This window comes from Bos taurus, chromosome 14, assembly GCF_002263795.3.
Source record: "Bos taurus isolate L1 Dominette 01449 registration number 42190680 breed Hereford chromosome 14, ARS-UCD2.0, whole genome shotgun sequence".
NCBI classification, from domain to species: Eukaryota; Metazoa; Chordata; class Mammalia; order Artiodactyla; family Bovidae; genus Bos; species Bos taurus.
In genome coordinates, this window is record NC_037341.1 from 12,494,883 (window position 1) to 12,521,110 (window position 26,228).

Below are 26,228 nucleotides of genomic sequence, written 5' to 3' on the forward strand. Positions count from 1 at the left end.
CTCTTTGCAACCTCATGGACTATAGCCCGCCAGGCTCCTCTGTCCATAGAAATTTCCAGGCAAGAATAATGGAGTGGGTTGCCACTTCCTCCTCCAGGGGATCTTTCTGGACCAGGGATTGAACTTGCATCTCCTGTATCTCCTGCATTGGCAGACAGATTCTTTACCACTGAACCACCTGGGAAGCCTCCCCACCACCCTTAGACCTCCACAAAGTGCAGGGTTCAGGCCTGGCACAGCTGGGACAGTCCTGGACCCTGGCGCTGTGCATCCTGATTGCAAAGACCTGAATATTTTGAACATCACCCCCAGAGAGACTGAGAGAAAGGTAAAAAACACTGGTTCTTGCACAGAGGTGGCCTCCTTCCTGAAAGGAAGGAAAAGCTTCCGGTCTTCAGGGCCTCAGAGGGTCTGAAAAGTATAAGGAAAACCCACAGACCCTTTGATTTGGCCCTGAGCCTGACTTTGTCATCGCCTATAAGCATGTGGCCTTGGGGATGCCGTTTCACTTCTCCAAATCTCAGTGTCCCCCGTGGCAAAATGCAGACCCCAAGGAGGCTGCCTACTGTGCAGTTCAAAGTGGAGATCCTATGGATTCAATCCCTACATGACAAGAACCACCGTGATGGATGGTATGTGCCAAGGACACACGGGCACCTCAGGACATGGCTTTGGGAAGTGGGGTAATTGCAAAAACAAAAGCAAACCAAAGGCAAGCTTCACAAAGCAGCACACCCAGAGACTCAGGGCTTTAGAAGACACCCCCCTCCCCTTACTTGGCTCAGCTGCAAGCATCCTTGTCTACCTGTGTCCCTTCTTCCATCTCCTGTCCATGAACTATGGTTCATCTCCATTCCCAACTCAGAATTCAGAGTTACAGAGCTGGAGGGCAGGGCTCCAGCCCAGCCTCTGCAGTGGGGGACTCCTAACACATGTTGGTTAAAGAGAAGGAAGGTGGGAGGGCACCTGGAACACATCCAGCTCTTTCCTTTTCAATAACCACAAAGCTCTGGCACAGACAAAGATGAAACAAGAAGACCCCCTGATCCCTAGATCCCAATCTAACCTCACCAGGAGAGGAATCACACACCAGAAAAGAGAAGGAAGGGGCTTCTAAGATATCACGCAGCCCCAGATCACTCAATCCCACCTGGCCTCAGTTTGCTCATCTATCAAATGGGCACGATGTCTGCCCTGTGCACCTCACCAGCAGGGAAGGGCTGCTCCAGAGAGATTCATCTGGGAATAACATTTGTGAACTGTCAAGTGTGTCCTGCCACTTGATGACAGCACCCCCTAACAGAGACCACATACCTGCAGAATGCAGACCCCAAGACAAAGTCACAAAAGTGCAATCAACCCAAGGTGTTGCCATTTGCACAAACAGCCTGCAATTTTCATCCGTTCCCAGGGAGGCTTCCATCTTTCTCAGTTTTGCAGCCCTGAGAACAAATGGGTTTTGGTTTTTAAAGGTGTCATTTTTTTCTTTAAACACATTTTAAGAAATATCAGGTCCCCAAAAGAATCATACATTTAACCTCTGTGTAATCTGTATCGCTGGGAGCTTTCAAATATATACTTTTTTGGAGTCACAGGATGGAACCGCAGGGTAAAACCTTTCCTTCCCATCACAAGTCTCTCAAAACTCTAGGGGCATCTCTCGTTTTCATCTTGAACAGCTGCCCTTGAGGAGCAGGCAAGGGATATGGATGTTTGAAATGAAGAAGGCTCATCTCTGGCCAAGAAGAAATATAATGCGATTCAGGCTTCTTCTCTCCAGGATGGGAACTCCTCAGGCGGGGCGGGGCTTGAAGCCACGCACAGTCACTTTTTTCCCCCCTGGAAAGCACCAAGGTTTTCAACTTGGCTCACATCTGATCACCACCCTCTCCTCTCAGCGGCAGCTGGTAAATCAAGGCTGCTACAGTTTCTACAGTGATGTGACGACATCACTCCAAAACACCGAAGAGAACACCACCACCCCCCACCAGCCCTGTGCAGGGGCACACTCCTCCTCTGATTGGCTCTGCTCTGGTCAATGTCCCAGTGAGGTTTCTTGAGTTGGCTACAAAGCCATGGATTTCCAGGGACCTCAGCCTAGAGTGAAAGAGTGGAAGATGCAGGACAAGAACCAAGAATGGAAGAGTCAAGAGAGACTGGGGTTCTTTATCATCCATCTCCAAATGGGCTACAAACCAGACAGAACGAGGGAAAGGTCATGGTTTGGGGTGACAGAAACGCCTGGGTTCAAACCCCAGCTCCATCACTTTCCCAATGGGTAATACCAGAAGTGTCTTCTCTGGCCTTCAAGGTTGCAGCCCTAGTTAACAACAACAGCCTGGTCTGACGTTCAGAAAGATTACATGAGATGATGTGGCTGAGCGTCTCAAGACCTGCACTTGAGACGTGTCAGCTGCCTTGTCCCTGCTGTCACTACGCTCACAGTGTCCTTGGAGAAGACAAGTGGGTGTCTGTAACAAAGCGACTGAACCGGGTACCTGAAGATTACCACCTGGCCAGTGATGCCGACGCCAGGCCCATGAGGTTCAGCGACTTCAGTCTGGACTTGAAGGCGGGGATGGGGAGGAGGACAATAGTGGTCATCTCCTGATTTTTTTGTGTGTGCAAAACCTGCCCAAGGGGCATGCATGAATGTACACAGGGCAAGGCTTAGCTGGCCCTGCTTGTCTGGATCATCCAAGCAAAGGTAACCAAGGTATTTAAGGAGGAAGAGGCTCTTTGGTGGGGCAGGTGGCCTGCAGGGGTGGGAGCTAAGCCAGGTCACAAAGAAGGGTATGTTCCCAGGCAAGGCTGTGGTGCAAAGACCCGCTCCGGCTCCCTTCAGGGTGAGGTCCTCTTGGAAAGGCGTCAAGTCACCCAGTCACCCAGAAGCTGGAGAGGAGGCAGCCTTGCCCTGCAGACCGCAGGCAAGCAAACAGCGCTCACCTCACTCCCTTGTGTGGTTTTGAGGATGGATACCCATGGAGGAGGGCAGTAATGCCACCAGGACCACAGCCAGGGGACCTGGCCTGTGCCAAAGGTTGGGATGAGCCACTGAAGCAACAGCGTGCCAAATTCAGAGCGCGGCCAGCATTAGGGCAGCATAGGAAGTCAGAGGCCACACCCAGCGGCCCAGCCTTCCTCCTTTCTGAGAAAGACCATCAAAGCAGAACGAAAGCCGCTGGCAGGGTGGGGAGCTCGGAGCCACAGAGGAGAGCTCTCGCCTGGGCCAGGCAGGGCTTCGGTCCTGCTGGAGAGGGCCGTGTCCTCCCCGTGCTTATTCCAAGACTCCTCCCTCAGACCTGTACCCCTCTGCCTTCCCTTAGCCATCTGGCCTCCCCTGATAAAACCCTGCTTCCTGGGTCCAATGTTCCCACTGACACCTTTCAGAATCATCTGGTCCCAGGCAGTGGTCACAGCTCTTGTCAAATTCACCTGAACCAGCATGATCTCAAGAGCTGAGATTGTCGGAGCACGCACCGCCTGCTGGGCACTGTCCGGCGCTCCCTGTGGGCAACCTGACCTCAGTGAATGCTCACAGTGACTCTTTGGGGCAAGTACTATGCTCTCCCAATTGACAGGGAAGAACACTGAGGTTCTCTGAGGTTCAGAAACCTGCTCCGGCCATGCACCCAAAGTGCACATCACTGGGCTGTGCCCACGTGACCTTCCCCTGCTCTGAGCACCAGACCCCTCGGTTAAGGGAGACCCCGATGCCACGAGACCTCAGACAAGACCCTCCACCTCTCTCTGAAGCAGCCCTTCCTCCTCCGAAACAGGAGACCATCACAGCACCTGCGCCGCACCCTGGCTGCCTCAGTGCTGATGAATGAAGACACCCACAGCACCCAGCAGACGCTAAAAATGGCGCATCTTCAGTGAGCGTGCAGGAGAGGGGAGAGAGAGACAGACATACACACAGACAGACAGACGGACAGGCAAGCAGACTGAGCTGACCTCTCGAAAAAGGCAAACGAGTTAAACTTCAGAAAGGAATCGTGCATGTATGCTCAGTCGTGTCTGACTCTTTGCAACCCCATGGTCTGTAGCCCACCAAGCTCCTCTGGTCATGGAATTTCCCAGACAAGACTACTAGAGTCGGCTGCCATTTCTTACTCTAGGGGATCTTCCCAACCATCTATCTCCTGCATCGGCAGGCAGATGGATTCATTACCACTGCACCAGCTGAGAGGCCCCTCAGAAAGGAATAGCAGCCCACAGACACCCGAAGACACCCAACGCCTGGGGAACCAGTTGGCACACTGATTATGCAGTTTCCTTCCTTCCCAAGAGAAGAGAGGCCAAAAAAGAAGAGAAAATTCAGGAAGACGTGGTTGGATTGCATATTCGAGCATCTGGGTGCATCAATGAAGATAAAACAAAACCCAAAACTATCCAATGTTATTTTTACCCAACCCCACCCAAAGCCAAGGCAACCAGGGTGCAGAATGCCTAAACAGTGAAAAATCCCATCCCAGAGCCAGGTTTTCTGATAAACTGCTGACAAGGAAACATCTGGAAGGAGCCTCTCAACCTCCCCGGGACCTTGAGGTGGCTCTATATACCCTGAAGAATGAAGTCCTAGCCCTGTTTGAAAGGTGTGGAGGGGACCTGCAAACACACTGCAGAGATAAGGGAGGCGGGGCTGCATGAAGGAGGCAGTCAGGACCCACCCAGAGTCCAGACCTTCCTGGAGAGGAGGAAGCACACAGGCGAGGGGCCGAGTGGCCCGGGGCACCCCCATCCCGTGCCCCCACCAACCTGGTGGCTTCATGCAGATGAAGATGGAGCTGTCTTATTTACTGCCCTTTGCCAAGACGGGTCCCTGGGAAAACCATGTCTCCAATAAATTTCTGTTAAATAAATGAATAAACAAGATCCTGGCCCCTAACAACTACCCAGTTGGTAAAGAATCTGCCTGTCATGCAGGAAACCTAGGTTTGATCCCTGGGTGGAGAAGAACTCTTGAAGAAAGGAATGGCAACCCACTCTAGTACTCTTGCCTGGAGAATTCCATGGACAGAGGAACCTGGCAGGCGACGGTCCATGAGGTCACAAAGAGTTGGACAGACCAAGCAACTCACTTTCGTATTCTTCACTGCCACCCAGGAAAATGCCCCATGAGATGAAGGCTGCTCCATCCCTCGGCAAATATGAAGGACACAGTCTCCGTTGCATTCAGCAGACAGCCAAAACTGAGCAAAGGAGACCCGCTAAAATGCCATGAAATGCATGTCACGCCCCGTTGCGGAGCAATCTGAGTCTGGTGACTTCAAATGCTGACTTGAGGAAAACAAGCAGCTCCAGGGCACTGTGGCCAACAGAGCTCGAGCCTGGCCCAGACTTAGAGAGACCAGGCGAGGGTGGCTGAGTCACTCGTCTGGAGAGCGGAGGAGGCAACATTTGCTCCCGGCCCTGCCTGTCTCTTACTCGGCTCTAGGAAGCACGGTCAGATCCAGAGGAAGCAGAAAGCAAGTGAAAACAGAGCCCCAGCAGGCTCAAGGTGACCACACGCTGGGCAGGAGTCACAGGGTCTGCCGCCCGCCAAGCCCAGAAAGACCTCTTAGCCTGACAGCATCAGCTCCTCATTTGCCTCCCATGCCCCACTCACCCCCACACATACAGCCTCCGGCCCTACTGGAGAGCTATCTGCACGAGACTGTGGTCACAGGGCTGGTGTCTCTCTTAGGAAAGCAGGGGGCTTTCCTGCTTTCCTGGGCACTCCTACGAGTGCCCAGCACACAAAAGGCACTTAAGAAAAATCAGTGACACTGAGTCACAGGATGGATCAAGTCCCATCTGTCACATGGGAAGAACAAGTATCACCTCCAAGGCTGATGAAAAGGTAAAATAATCCAGGAAAAGAACTTTTAACTGGGGTCCTGGTTGGTATCATAAATACATCCTTAATTCCTGACAACGTTTATGGTTGGTCAACACAAAGAAAAATTCAATTCAGTTTAGCTCAGTTCAGTCACTCAGTCGTGTCCAACTCTTTGTGACCCCATGGACTGCAGCACGTCAAGCCTCCCTGTCCATCACCAACTCCCGGAGCTTACTCAAACTCATGTCCATCGAGTCGGTGATGCCATCCAACCATCTCATCGTCTGTCATCCCCTTCTTCTCCTGGCTTCAATCTTGCCTAGCATCAGGATCTTTTCAGATGAGTCAGTTCTTTGCATCAGGTGGCCAAAGTACTGGAGTTTCAGCTTCAGCATCAGTCCTTCCAATGAATATTCAGGACTGATTTCCTCTAGGATGGACAAGGGACTCTCAAGAGTCTTCTCCGACACCACAGTAAAATCAAGTATGGAGATAACTTAGCACAATACCCTCGCATGCATGAGGGGTAAACAAACATATATACATGCGTTTGTGTGCACACGTGCATGTGGTATACATGTGCATGTATGCACATTCTTATCAAGACACAATTGTGTGTATGTGGTTGTTTTTAACTGATAATGGGAGAAGTGCCTAAGATGCAGCTAGCGAAGCCATACTCCGTACTCACCAGGGAAGCTGACCCCAAACATCGCATCTGCACAGAGTTAATAGGAATCCACTGATCTGCCTGCAGAAGGCTAGGACTCCACCACTTCTGTGGGAGTTTGATGAAGCTGCTGCTAGGAGAGAAGTGAACAGGGCTGACTGCCTTCAGGACTCACCTTTGAAGTCGTGCAAACAGGATGGAAAGAAAACTCACACAACAAAAGTGTTTTTACCTGCCCTACACTGTTCGTGAAAGAAAGACAGAGCTAAGTCATGTCCAACTCTTGCAACCCCATGGACTCACCAGGCTCCTCTGTCCATGGGATTCTTCAGGCAAGCATACTGGAGTGGGTTGCCATTTCCTTCTCCAGGAGATCTTCCCAACCCAGGAATCAAAGCCAGGTCTCCCGCAGTGCAGGCAGATTCTTTACTGACTGAGCTACGCAGGAAGCCCCACTGTTTCATGACCACCTGAGAAAATCCATCTTGAACTGCTCCTCTGTCTTTCCTTCATGCTTTCATCCATCCCTTGGCCAGAAGAGGGGCAGAGGAGGGGGATACTCAATTCAGTGCACACCTGTCAGGGATGGGAGGAGCTGACACCTGGCCTGAGCTGCTCACCTGAACCCCCACACTGCAGCCTGAAGTCTCTGCACCCGAGTGGCTGGACCCCCAATTGCTGCCAACGTTGGAATTTCGGGAGGCGGGCTGTGAGTACACATCGACCCCAGCAATAATGCAGGCTCTGCTCCTCACGCCCCCTCCCATCCACAGCGCAGGCCTTCTGTGGGGGTGTTCTCGGGAATCTGGGGCCCATTCAACAGAGGAAGCCCTGGGATGTGGCAGGAGGAGGAAATGGGGCACAGTGGCCCTGCCAAGGTTTCCAGAGGAAATGAGTAACCCGTTGTTAGGCAGTTACACATCGCCAAGCGAGGAAGTGGCATTGTCTGGGGACCAGCTGAGGGCCTTACATAACAGGCAAACCTCCCCCCTCCCTTGCATTCTGGCCATGGCCGTATTTGGGGATTGGCAAAAGCATTTGATGAGCACCTCTACCCTGTGTAAACACTGGCTTTATTAGGGTGGTGGAGAGAGGTCTGGACCGGAGTCCTGCTTGGCTCCGTGCTAGGAGTGAAACTGACTCAGTCTCAACAGCCTCGTTCCGACAGCTCACATCCGCCGAGCGCCCATGCAGACCCGGTGGGTAAGTCTGGGCTCGGGGGCCCAGGCTGCCAGACTCCTCCTCCACCAGCTACCAGTGATGTGATTTGGACAAGTTGCTCAACTGCTCTGTGTGTGCCTCACTCGCCTGGAGCAGGGAAATCCTTGCACCTGAATCCCAGGACTGCTAAGGTTGAACTGGGATCAAACGCACTCAGTGCTCAGAATGATGCATCACACAAAACAAGCTTTAGATATTGGTCCAAGTGGGGTCCTGGGGATAAAGGTCATGCAACCCCCACCTCTGAGGACATATAATAAAATACAAAGTAAAATGAAGGGTCTTAGGGTCTGTGGCAGACTGGACAGGGTCTAGTGGTTGCACATGGAGAAAAAGAAGGGTCACTTCCCTTGGGCACCTTGGAAAAGAAACGGTCAAGGACCTTTATGAAGCAGCCAGCAGAGGAGGGAGGCAGAGAAATAAACTTTAAGTTCTTGCTGGAGACATCGCAAGACGAGAGGCGCATTTAACAAAATCTCAAAATTCACTCCAATTCAACTGGCAGTTGGTCATGATCATGATGCCATGATTGAGGTGGACAGAAAATGCCCAAAGGGAGTCAGTTATCCAGGGACTCTGTAAATCCACCCACTTCTTGGTATGTACACGATACATGTCCTGGAGAATGGAGAGACCCACGATGCCATTTGGGCACATTCACTGTGCTGTTTCCTACTCACCACCACCCCTTCAGGGAGATCCCATCTCACATACATACACAAATACACGAGCATGCACACACACACACACACACACACACACATACACCCTTTACTTTGAAAGATGAGGAAATCGAGTCACATGGAGTTTAAGTTAAGCTTAAAGGTTCAGAATTCAAATCCAGGTTTGTTTTATTCTCCACTAAAGGGATTTTTTTTTTCCTCCTCTGCTGGTTGGTTAAATTATTATTACTATCGCTATTCTGTTTAGAGTTCCTTTTTTAGTGAGACATAAATGACATATATTAGTCAAAGTTATATCAGCTTCAAATAATGATTTGCTAAGTACAAATATTGTTAAATGATCAGAGTGCGTCTAGTCAGAATCCGCTGGCACACATAATAACTAGTATTCTTACAAATAGTCGCAGGACTTCCCTGGTGGTCCAGTGGTGAAGAATCCGTCTGCCAAGGCAGGGGACATGGGCTCAATCCCTGGTTCGGGAAGATTCCACATGCAGCAGGGCAACTAAGCCTGTGTGCCACAAACACTGAGCCTACGTGCCCAAACTGCTGAAGCCCGCGTGCCTAGAGCCCACGCTCTGAAACAAGAGAAGGCGCCGCAACGAGGAGCCTGTGCACTGCAACGAGGGTAGACCCGGCTTGCCACAGCTACAGAAAGCATGTGTGCAGCAACAAAGAACCAGCGCGGCCAAAATAAATAACCACAAACGTAGAGAAAGGTTGGGAGGAGAGTGCAGATCCTTTTTCTTTACACAGGGAGCAAGTGACTGTCTGACACCCCATCACCCCAGAACATTTCAGTGTATATTTATTTCCTGAAGCCAGGACATTCTCCCCAGAACCATGTTCCCCCAGCAAAATCGGGAAGCTGACACTGATACGTAACTAACATCCAGTTCTCATACCCGATTCAAATGTCACCAACTGTCTCCAATCAAGTGTTACATCTAGTTGTCACATCTCTTCAGTCTCCTTCAATCTGGAACTCTTCCTCTGTCTTTCCCTAACTCGCACAACCTTGATACTTGACACATAAGGCATGTCTTTAGTTTGAAGCACATCCCCCACATGCATGGCATCACCGACTCAACGGACATGAGTTTGAGCAAAGTCCAGGAGATGGTGAAGGTCAGGGAAGCCTGGCGTGCTGCAGTCCATGGGGTCGCAAAGAGTTGGACACATCTGAGCGACTGAACAACAATGTCCCTCTACTTAGGTTTATCAGATGTTTCCCCTGATTATATTCATGATCTGTATCTTCTTTTTTTTTTTTTTTTGCATAATTGCAAAGTAAGAGTTGGAAGGAAGATTTCCTGGATGAAAGTAAATCCTCTAAGTTGACTATGATCCTGATGACAACCTTCATCCCATCATTTTTCACTGGTTGGGGGGAAAAAAGTGGAGAGTAGTCTAAGACTCAGGAAGGAATGGATGGTCTGCAGTCTGGAGAGGGACGATGGTTTCCATACAGCCGAGGAGATGCTGGCATCATTCACTCATGCCAGCTTTGCTTACAAATAAAAAAGAAAGAAAGAAAAAAAGAGAGAGAAACTTCAGAGTTCGGCTTAAAAAGATCTTTCAGACGGTGCCAGGTTGCTCCCTTTCCGAGCCCCCGCCTCTGTTGCAAAGTACAATACGTATGTTTATCTTGCTTCTAAGAAGGGGGATATTAAAATACTTGAGGATTTTCCCCTCCTCGCCCTGGCATGCTGACTCCCAGCGGCTGCACGGCCACATATAATGAAGTGTAAGAGCAACAGTCAATTATGGCCTTCGCAAACACAGGGACCTTTCCTGAGGTTGGAAGTCGCATCACTTGAAAGGCTGACTTTCTTCAAACTTCCAGGAACTGAGTGGCCCAGAGCCCGTCTATTTAAAGGTCAACCCAGCCCTGCTGTATTTGGAGGGCTGCCGCCAACACGAGCTTATTCTCGGCCCCTCTCCGCAGCCACCGCAGCGGGCCGTGAGCAGCACTGGGTTCCTTTCGAAGGGAGGCGAGGGGCGCCCAAGACAGAGGTCAGAGAGAGGGGGGAGGTGAGAAGTGACTCGTCGCCCTCCTGTTTCATGGGGGCAACCTTGGGGGCTGGTGCTTAAGACGGTGAACTCCTCCATGGCCTACCTTTGAAAACAATGACCACATCTCAGAATCAAGCCTCGTTTCCAATTTCCAGGGACAAGGTGATCCCTTTTGTCCCCCTCTTAGCTCAGCTCTCTGGGCCTGAGTGTTGGAGCAGCAAGCGGAGCGCAGGCGGCAGGAGACAACCCCCTAAGATAAGGCAACCAGAGAGACCACCTCACCCACCAGTGACTCACAGAACCTTTAGAAAATGTTTAACCCTTAGCTTGGTGTTAAACTCACACAACACTGCATTTACTTAATCCCACTCCTTGCTAACTAAGGTGGTAAAGAATACATCTGCAATGCAGGAAACTTGGGTTCAATCCCTGGGTCTGGAAGATCCCCAGGAGAAGGGAATGGCAACCCACTGCAGTATTCTTGCCTGGAGAATCCCATGGACAAAGGAGCCTGGCTGACTACGGTCCACAGCATTGCAAAGAGTCGGACATGACTGGACGACTAACACACTGCTTGCCTGTTGTTTACTCGTCCCACTAACTGCGAGCGGACTCGGAGGTGACAGGTGTGGAGAAATCACTGCTGACACCGCATCTATAACGTGCACAGGGTCTGAGTGGGTGGTGGGGACAGCTGACCAGCCCAAAGTCACCCAGCTAGTGAGAGACAGGGTCAGAATTCCAACGCCTACCTGTCTGACTCCAGGACACACTCTCCTATTTCGTCATTACCCTCCACACACACCCCTTGTTCAGGAAGTGAAGTAGCGCTTTGCTGGAAAGTATTGATCCCACATGCCAGGTACCTGAGGGCTTCAGGGAGGAAGTGGCATTTGAACATTGCCTTCAGTGGGGCTCAGAGAAAAAAGGAAGAGGGGCCCAGGAAGAAAGTACAATGCGAACTAAAGCCTGAATAGACAGATAATAACTGGTTGCCAAGGGTGAAGCCCGGAGTATCCAGGGTATCCAGTATTAGGACATCCAACAGTCCTTTGGGACGCTTTCCTAGTCCTGTGTGCTGAACTTAGACTCTGCCAGTCACTGCACTGTGCCACCCCTCTGGGTCATCCTGATCCTCGTGACAATGCTGAGAAGTAGAGATTACCAAGGATTAGAGGAGTCTCCACTACAGACTCCCTGGTTACAGGGAGGCAGGGCTTACACCAGACCCAGGGCCATTGGGTACTAAGGCTAGTGAGCTATCCACCTGCCTTCTCAAGTTTTTTTTTTCTTTTTCCTTTCTGCTGAGGTCATTGTGGACACAGGAGAGGATGCTCGTGGGGAAGGAAAGGAGGAAGAGAAAGAAAGGAAATACAGAGGGAGGGGAGGAAGGAGGGAAAACATGCCAGAACTGTGATTCAGTGCAGACCTTTCCGAGGGTCCGATTAGCCTGAAAAGACTTTGAAACCCGAACCAACAAAACCAAACACTCAGGGAGCCAAGCCAGAAAGCTCAGGCAGAGAATCTCCAAGACCAGACGTCATCAGAAGGGACTCTGGAAGGGACTTTGCTCAGAGGTCAGGTATCAGGCTGCACACTCCAGAAACAGAGATGAAGATCCCTGTGTGAGAGCTCACAGGGGAATGTGCTCAGGAGAAAGGGAGCGAGGGATGCAGGACCCACAGGCTGGGCGTGGCTTGGACTCCAGCCTCAGCCTGAGCTCACCAGCAGCTCTGGTAGTTAAATGGGACCACAGGGCTTACTCCCACTTCGAAGCAGGGGGTCTGGCCTTTTGTACCCCTGAGTCAGCAGAGACTGGGAGTGGTGGGGGGTGAGCAACTTCCTGGATGAGGCAGCAGATCTCCAGAGAAGCGGACGCCAGACCGTGAACTTGAACAGCTGGGGGGTGAGTGTGCCGGTCCGGTAAAGGGGGTCCGGGTGGGACATCAACAGCATTTATTACAATTAGTCATAATTTAATGACTGGGAGATGACCAGGAAGGACAACAGGCCCCGTTTTTTTAACATTTCCTGCAGAGTCGGGCTGCCTAAGCCAGAGCCTGGGTCAGGGCTGAATCTGCCTTCCAAGTGAGTGTGGAAACATCTGGGAAGTGACAGACACCGAGGGTGAGCACAGCCCCAGGGGAAGACGGCCGGACGGAGACGCGCGTCTGCGGGGCGTGAGACACGAAGGCCGATTGAAGGTCATCTCTCTTCTCTGCTCCTCCCTCCCAGAGAGGGCCAGCATATGAAGTCAAAGGAAACAGGCCGAGAACACGGACTTAACTCTCCCACCTAAAAAAACCCAGCAGGATTGGTCTATGATAAGCGTGTAGATCTCTGCAAGAGATTATATGATCAGATATTTCCAATGAATTACCAATGGGTTTATGCCTGGCATGCAGCTAGAGCTAAATAAAAGCTGAGTGGCTTGTCAGCTGTACAGATTGTAACCTCCGCCTCGGGCTTAACGACGACCTCCTAAACTTTTCCCAGAGAGGTGGTGGAAATGAGGTGGAGAGCCTCATTCGTGCGTGAGTTTTGCCGCCGTTGGATGGTTCTCAGTCGGCCACATCCTGATTTTTTTTTTTCTGTTGTCTCCACACATCCAGCAACAGATGAGAATAAACAAAAGGAGCCCTCTCCACACAATGGAATATTATTCAGCCGTGAAAAAGAATTAAGAATTGATATATGCTAGAACTTCCAGGGATGAATCTTGGAAAAGCTGTGCTAAGGGAAACAAGTTAGTATGTGTCCATGTGTATGAGGTGGCCAGAAGAGACAAATCCACAGAGCCAGAAGGCAGACAGGTGGTTCCCTAGGGTGGGGGCGGGGTGACTGCTAATGAAGACAATCTTTGAGGGTGATAAAATATTCTACAACGGACTGCAGGGATAGTAGCACAGTTCCCCTAGCATGCTGAAACCTCTTACTGTACACTTTAAATGGGTGACTTGTAGGGTATGTCATTAAAGCTGTTACTTTAAAAAAAACAAAAAAGTTCTGCTGTCATAGGAAGGAATGACAATAACACCACCAATGATGGGTTCCATTCACTGTACAGAAATGTTAGTTGGGGGACTTCTCTGGTGGTCCAGTGGCTAAGGCTTTGTGCACCCAATGCAGGGGGCCGGGGTTCAATCCCTGGTCAGGGAACTAGATCCCACATGCAGCAAGTAAGGCCACAATTAAGAGCTGGCACAGCTGAATAAATAAATATATATTAAAAAGGAAAGAAAGAAATGTTAGCTGGTGGCCTCTGTAATACAGCGTGCTAGGCCTGAACAAGTCCCCAGATCACACCCTCCCACCCAAAACAGAGAGAAGACACCACCATTGGAAAGCCTTTGGACAAAAGGCTTTCAGAATACAGCTGCCCTTCAACCTCCAAAACACCCTGATCTTCACAATCCAAAGCCACTAAAGAGGGGCCATGCAGCAGCCCGCCAGGAACTCTTATTTTGTCTCCTGCCTCAAGCAATTCCTAAACAGTGGGAGTTAAATATTTATAAAGCAGTCACTGTTTGTTTAATGTTCGATCTGTACTTGTGAAGCACGGTGCAGGGAAATGCTGAAGTGACAGCTGATTATACAACACAGGGAAGCCCTGTGCCAGGGAGCCTGACACTTACCAGGAGTCCAGCCTCACCTTCCAGCCCAGCCCGGCCACCCTCGCCTCCTCCTCAAAGTGTGCCCGCAGGTTGGGGGTGGGGTGGGGGGGTCTCCAGTGTTTAGTCTCCTCTTTCCCAGCGCCCGTAGAATAAGACAAAATAGTCCTTTCCTCCAAAAGCCACAGGGCACGTGGCTCTTACTGGGATAAAGCAGTTTCAGTGAAAGTGGGGTGCCGCAGGGTCAAGGTCTGCCTTCCATAGACCCCACCACACACAAAGGGTGGGGGGCTCCAGGCCAGAACAGCAAGATGCATATGGAGACCAGGAACGCCTTCTGAGGCCTCCCCAAGGTCATCCCCTTCGTGCTTGTTCAGGCAGCCCCAACCTGAACACCAGACAACAAAACTGAAATGTTCGCAAGCAACTCCCGGGCCTCACATTCCTTTCAACCTGATGCATCTCAGTTATCCCCACTGCAAAAGATGCCGGAAAGCCCCACCTGCTTCCCAGAGTTACTCCTGAGCTTTAATAAGATGATCCTTTATGGCAGGGGTCCCCAACTTTTGGGATCTAATGCCTGATGATCTGAGATAAAACTAATGTACTAATAACAGAAATAAAGTGCACAATAAATGTAATGCATTTGAATCATCCCCAAACCATCCCTCCCACCCTCCGCCCCAGGCCATGGAAAAAACTGTCTTCCGTGAAACCGGTCCCTGGTGCCAAAAAGGTTGGGAACTGCTGCTTTAAGGCATCATTGCTGTGCTGAGCAGGGCGACCACCACCGCCTGCTTCCGATTCCTGGCTCAGCCCTCACCTGGCTGTGACCCCTGGCGATTCCGGTCACTGTCCCTGCCTTCTGCAATGGCTAATCAGCATATAAGCACACACCAGACAGAGGGAGGAAATGTTCCTTGTGGAGTACCAAACACTGCCCAAAACACACGTCAGGCACTCTCAGCGTTGCCGGGAAATTGCAGGGTGGGAAGGCAGCCACGAACGTTCCCCAGCTCCGGGACCCCTCAGCCCTCTGGGGCCTAGACATTCGGGACAGCAGCTGATATGCGGAGATCACATTGCCTGTTACACCGGGGAACGGCTCCACCAGAGCCTTTAACCCGCCTTGGCCATTCATTCTGGGGATCCCCACCCATCCTGTTTTCCCCAGGTCTGTCCGGCCGTCAAGGCAGAGGGAGGGCCAGCCTGCCACCCTGTCCCTCTGGTGGCAGTGCTGAGCTGGGGGGACACGGGCATACAGGGCTTCTCCCCTGCACGTGAGCCAACTCACTGGGGGATCTCTGATGAAGACAGAGACGGGGGAGGAAGGAAGCTGAGAGGTGCTGATCGAGCAGGGAAGTGGGTACAGTGGAAGCAAAGACCTGGGGAGCTGAGACTTCGTGGAGAAGAGGGCCCAGAAAAAAGCCACTTGAAGTGAAGCCACTGAAAATAAGGGCCAGATATTTATAGGGCCTGTGTGGGGAGGAACTTTATCTTGAAAATGCAAACTGCCACCATCTGCTTCGGATTCCCATCTCTACCGCTGACTGCGATCCTGGGCCACTCCTGTTACTTGGCTTACAGTCTGTTTAGGAGGCTATCTTGAAAAAGGAAACAGTTATAAATACAACATATTCTATATTCATAAATTAATCATATATTTTTTACACATTGTAAGTGTATACTATATCACTATACTATATCACTGATAACTAATTCTAAATATAAATGAGTCTAATTCTCATTTAACTAATTCTAAATTTAACTAATTCTAAATATAAAATGAGTCTTATGCTTAAACCTGAAGCTGTCACTTAAAAGTTTGCTCTGAGTGTTGTCCCCCAAAACAATGAATCAAATCGCCTATACTTCCCTTTAAAAAAAAAAAAAAAGAATGAATGAATCTTACACTGAGCCCGTTGTAGCAAGTTTTCTCACAAAACATAAACTTCTTCACTCCTCATAATTAAAAGAATCATTTGCAAAAGACCTTTCGAGACTTCACTCATGTTCCTAAGACCTCTTTAAGTTTTTGGATTTTTAAGTCACTTTCTTGTAATTTACCTAGAGGGTCACCATCATTTTTTAATCTCCTTTTCATGGTAGCTGGCCTGATTCTGCCCGGGTCCCCGAGAACTTCCCCAGAGCAGGACTCAAGTCTCTTCCTGCTTCTCTTCCCCTGAGAGCAGGAGTCTGCAACCTATTTGGCACCAAGGATGGGTTTCGTGGAAGACAATTTTCTGCAGAAAAACTGGGGAGGTGGGGAGGGGGGACGTTCTGGGGATGATTCAAGTGCATTACCTTTACTGTGCCTTTATTTCTATTATTCTCACCTTAGCTCCGCTTCAGATCATCAGGCATCAGATCCCGGCGGCTGGGAACCCCTGGTGTAGAGCAAGCAGCTGGAGCAAGTGCCACATATTTGCCCTTTACTTCTGTCTACAGCCCCCCACCCCCACACACCGTGAGGTCCCAGGAGGGCAGGGACTTGTGTCCACTTTCTTGGCCACTCCCCATGGTCACCTGTGGTATTATCAGACTCTGGATCAGTGCCTGGTTCAGAGGAGGCTCGTGGCAAATGCAGCTAACTCAAGAAATCTGCCCACAGCACCTTTGTCTGCAGTCTGGGCAAGACGTGCAGTTACTGGTCGTGGCCCCCCTCCCTTGGACAGAACTAGTCCTGTCCCCCGTCTCTCCCAGTTCCATGTCACCGAGCAAGTGGGCAACGTAAAGGACCGACACGTAGGTATTCACTATAGCTGCACATTAATGAGCCAGTCAAGAAACAGCGTCTTTCTTTGGCCCATGGACCAGAGATGCAGATGGTCTTTCTTGCGAAACACATCCTCCTGATTGTACAGTTTCTGATTTCCCTTTCTTTAAAGCAGTGCAAAAGTTGAGTCATCAGCCAAACATATGGAATACAGCTTCCTTCGAGTTTTACTATTTTTTATTCCTTTTTTTTTTTTTACAGCTGTTCTGCCTCTCAATGATTTGGTGACAAGTTTTTAGCAAATCAACGTTATCCATGCCTTCCAAAGTGCTCAACCTCGTTTTTCATGAAACAGCTCCGTTCTCATCGGTTTATATAATACATAATTACCGACACAACTCGCTTTGGGCCAGTACATGAGTCAAGGGGTAGTAAAAAGCTGTGAGGACACACCAGTATCAATAGCTAACATTTAACGGGTGTTTACCCTGTGCCAAGAAACACTGTTCTAAGCCTTTACACGTATTAACTCACTTAATGCCATAGTCACTCTGGCAGGCAGGAACTAGCGTTACTCTGATTTTACAGATAAAGCATACCAGCACAGAGAGGTTATTTAACTTGCCCAGGGTCACACAGCTGGTGGGGCAGGGCAAAACTCTGAATTGGGAAAATTGGGCTTGTGAGCCTTCAGTGGGCCTGGGGCCTCACTCGGTTTGCAGTGCAGAGGGAATGGGCAGCGAGGAAGCCAAACGGAGGTCACTTAAGGGTTTCTTCTAACCTTGCCCTGGACTGACAGATGTTTACAACGTCTGGCAATCAGTAAATGACTGATTATCTTCAGATGTGGGTGGGCTGGACATGAGCAGGGAGTTTATGAGTGCATAGTTTTGTGTTATGATGACTTCTGCTTCCCAGTATAATCTGTCTGCAGGAACACAGATAGGGGGACCCCCTCAATTTCAGTGTGGCTGGAGCAGGAACTGCTAGTGGGAGGAGGGGGGCAAGAGAGGAGGCTGGGTTCAGAGTTAAGGGCAGATGTGGCAGGCCAAGGGGTTTGGATCCAACCCTGTCTAGAGAGACTGGCCAGAGAGTGCTCCCAGCCGGCGGAAGCGCCTAGTAGATGGGCTGAGAATCAGAGACGCCCCCTAACTGAGGGCATGCAGGCGGTACAGGAGGAAAGAGGCAAGAAACCTGAAAACGGGGTGGGGAGCTTACAGGTGAGGCCTTGGGGGCTTTCTCTCCACTTTCTGACCTTCTCAGGCACCCCCCCAGGGCACCCACACTGCTGGGCTCAGAAAGGCCGACCCTCCACACCTTAAACAGGTAAGGCCTTTTAGAGAATGAAAACCCTGCACAGAGACTCTTCCAGGTGGAGCAGAGACAAGGCGCCCAATCCCCAGTCTCTCATTTTCATGCCCTTTCCACTGCCCTGGGCCACAGTCCCCAACTGAGCCTGAGTGGTCAGTGGAAGGCCCCCCGCAGCAAGGTCACAAAAGGAAGGAGGAACGCTCAGTCTCCAAGGGCCACCTCCTGAAACCCAGACAGACTGACTTACTGTCACTAAATAAGTCACTTTCCAGGCCAGAGAGTTAAGAAGGGGAAGAGACTTTGCCACCTGATTCCCTTCCGTGTGGTAGAAGAAGTCACCTCTCTCTGTATTTCTTGAAATCATCCGCATCAAAGAGCAACTCAGGGACCTTCAGCTCCTCGGCCGGCTGAACAGATGTCCCCAGTACATCCTGTGAGCTGGATGTGGGTGATGTGTCACTTAGCTTTGGCCTTAAATAGTGCTCAAGGGCTGGGGAACCAGAGACACAAGGTCAAGGGGCATAAGCCACACCACATGAGCCATGCCACCCAGCTAAGTAGGCGGTCAACCCAATGGAGAAGACCTAGAAAGGACATGGCATCTGCCTTCATCAACTTGAAAGTTCTCTGTGAGAGGGGGCCTGTTGCAGTGGAGGACCCCAAGGATCAGAACCCAGAGAGCTAGGGCAGTGCATGCAAGCCTTGGGAAGGAGGACCAGTAGAACTGTCAACATCATCTTTCAGGGGCAGTGATCACCCCATCAGGGGAGGTATTCAAGGGCTGATGGGACAGGCCAGAAGCCAGGCTGCTACAACTGGGATTCAACTTATCTCAGAGGTGGTTAGATGGGCGTGCAGCAGGGGTTCTATGAATGCATCATCTTAAGCATTTGCTCCCTACATCAGGAATACACATGGTGAAGGTCATACAACCTAGCATGTTTCAGAGACTCGAGAAACACAGCCTAACTCTTGGTTGGTTCACACACACACACATACACACACACACAGACACACACTCCCTCTTTCTCTCTCTCCCTCCTTCTTTCCCCGCTCCACACCCTGCAAAGCCAGAACAGCTGTATGGGTGGCAGAGCAAAGACTCCTTTCTTCATGGAGCATCTGCCATTCACTCACAGAGGCCTGACTACGTGTTAAGCAGTGTATGGACAAGGCAGTGAATAATACGAGTCCCAGATCCAGTCCTCTAATGCCTACAGCATGTGTCAAGCTTATCAATTAGGGTGGAAGCTAATGAACATTTCTGAGAGTCTCCTGGGCTTCAGATGGTACATAGGATGAGCTGTGAAGACCACTAGAGTCGGTGATCATATTATTCCTCCTGACACAGATCAGAGAGAGTAAACTTCCTACCTTCACTCTGAGAGTAAGTGGAGAATCCAGCATTCAAATCCAGCCAGCCCTACCCAACTCCAAAAGGCACGCTCTTTTTAAAGGGCCCCACCGGGGACAGTCATACACAACCTGCTCTGGAGGGGGAAATCCCCCACCTCCAACCAGGAGAGTCCGAACTTGCCCCGAGGCCACCACTAAACCATCCATCGCAAGGGTCACTTTACTATTTCCTTTATATTTTACCATTCATTTCAGTTCAGTTCAATTCAGTCGCTCAGTCGTGTCTGACTCTTCCGACCCCATGGACTGCAGCATGCCAGGCCTCCCTGTCCATCACCAACTCCCGGAGTTTACTCTCCATTGAGTCAGTGATGCCATCCAACCATCTCATCCTCTGTCGTCCCCTTCTCCTCCTACCCTCAATCTTTCCCAGCATCAGGGTCTTTTCAAATGAGTCAGCTCTTTGCATCAGAGGGCCAAAGTATTGGAGCTTCAGCTTCAGCTTCAGCTTCAGTCCTTCCAGTGAACACTCAGGACTGATCTCCTTTAGGATGGGCTGGTTGGATCTCCTTGCAGTTCAAGGGACTCTCAAAAGTCTTCTCCAACACCACAGTTTAAAAGCATCAATTCTCTGGCGTTCAGCTTTCTTTATAGTCCACCTCTCACATCCATACATGATCACTGGAAAAACCATAGCCTTGACTAGATGGACCTTTGTTGGCAAAGTAATGTCTCTGCCCAACTCAATTCCGGTGGCAATGCCCGCCCCGGATGCAGGCCAATATGAGCTGGGCTTTGATAGCAGAGATGAAAGGCAAGGGCTGCAGCGTGCAGAGGTCCGAACAAATGTCAGCTGCTTTCATCAGGAAAACCCCAAATTACCCACTCTCACACACAGTCTTTCATCTCCTACCGGGCAAGCAGAGGCTGCTTATTAGAAAAGCTGTCTTGTCCACAACCTCCCTTGTGGGGGGTGGGGTTGAGGGGCAAATGCCAGCGTCACCCTCAGAATCACTGCATCCTGAGCATCACTCTGCCGGGCGGCCGGGCTGTTGGAAACTCAGGCTCCACTCTGCCCTCGACCACAAGGTGCTGACACAGGGCCTAGAAAGGAGGTCTGTCTGGGTCAGTTATCACCGCTGCGTGGGGAGGGCCCTGTCCCCGGAGACAGACGGCCGTCCCCGGAGACAGACGGCTGTCCCCGGGGCCAGCCAAGCCACCACGCCTCCCACACACACAGCCTGCAGCCCCAGGAAACAGAGGTCTGGTCCCACGAACAGAAATGTGCAGGAGGGCCGGCCAGCCCCTCTTTCTCCCTTCTTTCTTTCTCTCCCTCTTCTCCAGCAAAGGCAGCAACTGAGCATTCCACATCAAAGATTCCTGTGGCTGAAAGGGGCCACTTGAGGTCATCGCCGACACCGAGCCTCCCCATCAAGACAAGCCCATCCAGGAGCTGCCGCAGGAGCAGGCCCGAGTCTCCGTTCGAGGATCTTAAGGAGTGGCTGCCAGCCTCCTTTGTGGCTACCAGTCTCCCCTTTCTGGACAACAGCACTCACTCCATTTGACAGTCCTCTTTTCTTCAGACAACTCTGGCCCACTCGTGACTGTGAGCATGTCAGGCCAGGGAGCTTGTTTGAATCTCTGTATCTTCAGGACTTGGCATAAGGCCAGGTCCAGAGGGGCTGCTGGGTAAAAAGGGGTGGGTGGGAGGATAAGCAGAGGGAAGGATGGGAGTACAGGCAGCAAAGGACAAGACAGAGCAGAGGGCCATGGGACGCGCCCACTGAGGCCTGAGAGCATCACCAACTCTGGGGCCAAAAAGGACCTGAGAGATGTTCCAAGCCTCACGCCCACTCCTCATTTGGCAGACGTGAAAACTAAGACTCCGACAACACGTGTGACCTTGCCAAGGTCATGTGGCCGAGGGTGAACGAATCCACAGGAACACCCAGGGCCCCTGGGCAGCCTCGGTCAGCAAGGAGAGACGGCCAGCCATCCTGCTGGCGGAGCCAGGATGACACTCACGCTCCCCCGAGTTGTGCTTGGGGAGACACCGCCACTGCCTCCACAGAGTCAAGCTCCTGCTCCTAAAAGCCTGATAGAATCTGGGTAGAAGAAATGCAGGTCTCCCGCCGTTACAAGGTCAGCCTGAGGTGACGGGCTGACAATGGCCCACCAGGAATGCCAGTCCTGCTTCTGCCCTCTTTGGGGTGAGGGGGGATGGGAGCAGAGTCCTCCATCTTCCTCCATCCCGTCTCCCTGCAATAATTCCCGCTAAGAAAGGAAAAGCGGCTCAGATCCAGGGACCAGGAGGGAACTGTCCACCTCCAGCACATCTCAGAGATATTGCAGATTCGGTTCTAGATCACAGAAATAAAGCGGCATGGCAACAAAGCAGGTCACGTGAATTTTTTTGGTTTCTCAGTGCACATAAAAGTTACACTGTGTATTAATGCATATTTATGGGACCTAGACAAACGGCACTGATGCACCTACCTACAGGGCAGCAACAGAGATACAGATGTAGAGACTGAACTAGTGGACAGAGGTGGGGAGGAGAGGGTGGGACAAACTCGAGATCAGGATTGACATATATACAGCACCCTGTGTAAAACAGATGGGTGCTGGGAATCCGCGGTAAGGTGCGGGGAGCTCAGCTCAGTGCTCTGTGATGACCTAGAAGGTGGGATCGGGGGTGAGAGCGAGACTCAAGAGGAAGGGGATACATATACTTAGAGCTGATTCTCATCACTGAATAGCAGAAACTAATACAACCTTGTAAAGCAATCATCCTCTAATTAAAAAATAAATTTAAAGAATTCTTTTTAAAAAGTTACGTTTACACCGTGGTATATGTAGCCTATTAAGCATGCAACCGCATTATTTCTAATATACATACCTTAGTTAAAAAAAATAAAACCAAACAATTACAACAGTAACCATCAAAGATCACAGATCATCGTAACGAATACAACAGCAATGAAAAAGTCTGAAATATCTCAGGAACTGCCAAGATGTGACACAAAGACACGAAGTGAGAAAATGCTATGGAAAAACGGCACCAACAGACCTGCTAGACGCAGGCTGCCTCAAACTTTCTATTTGTAAAAGAAACAGCACCTACGAAGCGCAATGGAACGAGGCACGCCTGTGCAGACAGACCCGTTGACAACTACTTCCTGACGACCTTCGGTGTTTTCCGTCCCCGGCAGCCCACAAAGGACAAGTCACAAGTCTAACTCCTGGACCAAGCCCACAGTTGAGATCCCTGACTGCCTATGTTGCTCATTCATCGAATTGTTCGTGCAACAAACCACTGCTGAGCGCCAGCCATGCTACAGCCAACTGTGCTACAGTTTGGAGTTTAGGTCTGTTCTCTGCTGAATATGCAAGAAGCTTGAACTTGGCTCAAAGTGATCATTCCCATCACTCGCGTCCATATGATGTTTTCCATGCTCAGAGCTCTTACCCTGCACGGATGACCCAGGAAGGATGAGGTGGGTGTTCTTATGATCTCCCATCGCATGTTCAAGGAAACTGAGGCCTGAGAGTTTGAGAGACACAACCATGATCACACAGCAGAACCATGACTCAAACCCCCATCTTCTGTCTCCTCCGGCTACAAATCTTTGCCTCCCTGTAAGGCATGTGAGGAGTCCATGTGAGAAAAAGACCGCTGTAGATGAGTGGCCAGAGTGGGCTGGACCTCAAAGGACCAGTGGGAAGAAAAGAGCAGGCATCTCACAAATGGACCTAGAACTGATTTCCTCAGGGTCAGCGCAGCTCATCCACAGAGCTTAGTATCTAAAACAAACAACATGAAACAAAAGTCTCTGTGTTGCAGGGAAGGTGCATAGAAGAGTGATCAGAGGCAGGTCAGAGTCAGACAAGCTCTGGTTCGCTTGTGTCTGGGCCACTATAAACGGAGTGCCCTAGACGGGCCTCTACTTTCTTATCTGGAAAACGGGAATACAAGGGCCCATCCCTTCGCTATAGAACTCAGTGAATCAGATATCAGGCACACCTGATCTGGCATGAATCGAGTGTCCCACGCCTCCTCTTTTTACTGCCTAAGAGGACCTTCAATGCTACCACGTTTGTGTGTCTGAACTGAGGTGAAACCCACATAAAGTAAAACTCATTGTTTTAAAGTATATAATTCAGGAGTGTTTAGTACATTTTACAATCTCGTACAATCATCACCTTTAGTTCCAAAACATTTTCATTGCCCTAAAATATAACTTCACACCCACTAAGTCACTCCCCATTGCCTCCTACCCCCAGTCATCACCATCTGCATTCTGTCTTTATGGATTTACCTATTCTGGGTATTTCATATAAGTGGAATCACACAATATATGACCCTCTGTGTCTGGCTTCTTTTACCTAGCATTGTGTTTTCCAAGTTCATCCATGTTGCAGCACGTTAGTACCTCACTCCTGAGGTAGTACCTCACTACCTCACGGCTGAATTAGATTTAATTGTGTGTAGGTATGCATGTGTATAGATAGGTAATGGACTACATATTCCACTATATATATATATATATATATACACATATACACATACATATATGTATTCTGTTGTGTGTGTGCATGTTTATGTATAATATGTATGTTCCATTGTGTGGACCTGTATATACAGATATATGCACACACATGATCACACTCTGTTTACACACTCATTTCATCCACTGATGGACATTTGGGTTGTTTCCACCTTCTACTGTGAACAGTGATGCTATAAACATTCGGGTGCAGTTTTTCGCGTGGGCACGTGTTCTCAACTCCCCGGGGTAATACCTAAGAATAGACTTGCTGGGCCATATGGTAATTCTATGTTTCACTTAACGGTCTTCTACAACGGCTGCACCATTTTACATCCACACCAGCAACACACAAGGGTTCCAATTTCTCCATATCCTCGCCAACACTTGTTTGTTGCTCTTGTTTATCAAAGCCATCCTAGGAGGTATTAAGAAGGCTTTGGTTTGCATTTCTCCCATTTCCTGTGCTTGCTGCTGCTGCTGCTGCTGCTAAGTCACTTCAGTCGTGTCCAACTCTGTGCGACCCCATAGACGGCAGCCCACCAGGCTCCCCCGTGCCTGGGATTCTCTAGGCAAGAACACTGGAGTGGGTTGCCATTTCCTTCTCCAATGCATGGAAGTGAAAAGTGAAAGTGAAGTTGCTCAGCCGTGTCCAACTCTTAGCGACCCCATGGACTGCAGCCTACCAGGGTCCTCCGTCCATGGGATTTTCCAGGTGAGAGTACTGGAGTGGGGTGCTCCGGAGAACTACCTATTCAAGTCCTTTGCTCATTTTTAACTTGGGTTGTTTTCTTTGTGGTTGAGTCTTCTGTTGTCTTTGCGCAAAGGAGCAGCCAACTCCAAAGCTGCCCCAGGACTAGAGATCTGGTGGGGATGGGCCCCCCAGAAAGGCAGGGGCCGGGGAAGGACACAGCTGCTGGAGGCTCTGGAGAAGGCCCCAGGAGAGCAGAGACATGGCTAAAATGGCTTGGGGAGCAGGACCTGGGAGAAAGTATTAGAGAAGGACAAGAGAAGGAAGTCTGGGAGTGGCTTATGCTGTTTCGGGGCTTATTCTACTTGGAGAGGCTGAGGAGGTGATTTCAAGGAATCGTGGCCAGCTGGTTCCCATTTCCACAGCAGAGAAGGAAATGTGCACAGCGGGGAGCGGGTTAGGCTGAGCAGAAGGGAAATGCTTCCGGGCTGCAGAGCTTTTCAAGGCCCCTAAACGGGCAGAATCTGCTAACACCTGGCACAGAGCAAAGACCACCCATGGGGGAGACAGGACCCACTCAAGCAGCAGAGCCCTGACACAGTCTCTCAAGCTACTAGGCCCTGTGGAAACAGTCACCAAAGAGGTGGAAGCAGCCACGGTCACACAGGACCCGGCATTCATCTCAACACTGTGTGGCTTCTAGGTACCAAAGCGCACACACTGCGCCCAGCTGAGTGGACCACGTTTTCTGATCACCCTATGTGCGGAGGGAGCCCTGGCTTGCCTGTGAGGTGCTGGGGGAGCAGAAGCAAAGCAGACACTGTGCTTGACCCCAAGGGACAGACATGGAGGCCACTGGGGAAACCCCCTGCTCCAAACCAGCAAAGAACAGGCACCTCACAGAAGGGCCAGCAGGACAAAGTGACATGAGATGAGCCTCCAAGTTAGCAAGAAAGGGAGGAAGCGATGTAAGAGGGACGCAAGGGATTTCCCTGGTGGTCCAGTGGATAAGACTCTGCACTCCCAATCCAGGGGGCCCAGGTTCGATCCCCGGTCAGGGAACTAGATCCCACATGCTGCAACTAAGAGGTCACATGCCACAGCTAAAGACCCGGCATGCCACAACTAACAAATAAATCCCACATGCTGCAACAAAGGTCGAAGATCCCGCTAGCTCCAACTAAGATCAAATAAATTAATTAATTAAAATTAAAAAAAAAAAGAGTACCTCTATATTTGGAGTCAGTAGACCTGGGTTCAATCTTAATACTGCTATTTACAACCTGTTGAATACTGGCACATTCCTTAACTACTCGGAGCCATCTTTTTACTCATCTCTCAAAATGGGGATAAACCAGCTTCTCCAGTAATGTGAGGCAAAGGCAGCTCCAAACGGCTGGACCCTCTTGGAATGCAGTTCTATAAAACCAGGAGAGTGTTGCCTGCATGACTCTGCAGCCTCTCCCTGGGTTCAAATCCCCACTCGGCCGCTTCCTAGCTGAGGGATCTCTGGAGCAGGTTATCTAACTCTCCCGAGCCTTGGTGTTTTCATCTGTAAAATGGGAATGGTGATAATAAAGTC

The 26,228-nt window shown here is 50.4% G+C and overlaps 1 long non-coding RNA gene and 1 other non-coding gene across 2 annotated transcripts; both read left to right on the forward strand.

Annotated features, from left to right (window-relative positions):
* Positions 1-11,209: 11,209 nt before the first annotated feature.
* Positions 11,210-14,666, forward strand: LOC132342182 (uncharacterized). Its single transcript, XR_009490452.1, has 2 exons — positions 11,210-12,320; positions 12,452-14,666. It is a non-coding gene; the product is annotated as an uncharacterized lncRNA (long non-coding RNA).
* Positions 14,667-25,635: 10,969 nt separating this feature from the next.
* On the forward strand, positions 25,636-25,708 carry TRNAG-CCC (transfer RNA glycine (anticodon CCC)). Its single transcript has one exon. It is a non-coding gene; the product is annotated as a tRNA-Gly (tRNA).
* Positions 25,709-26,228: the final 520 nt, after the last annotated feature.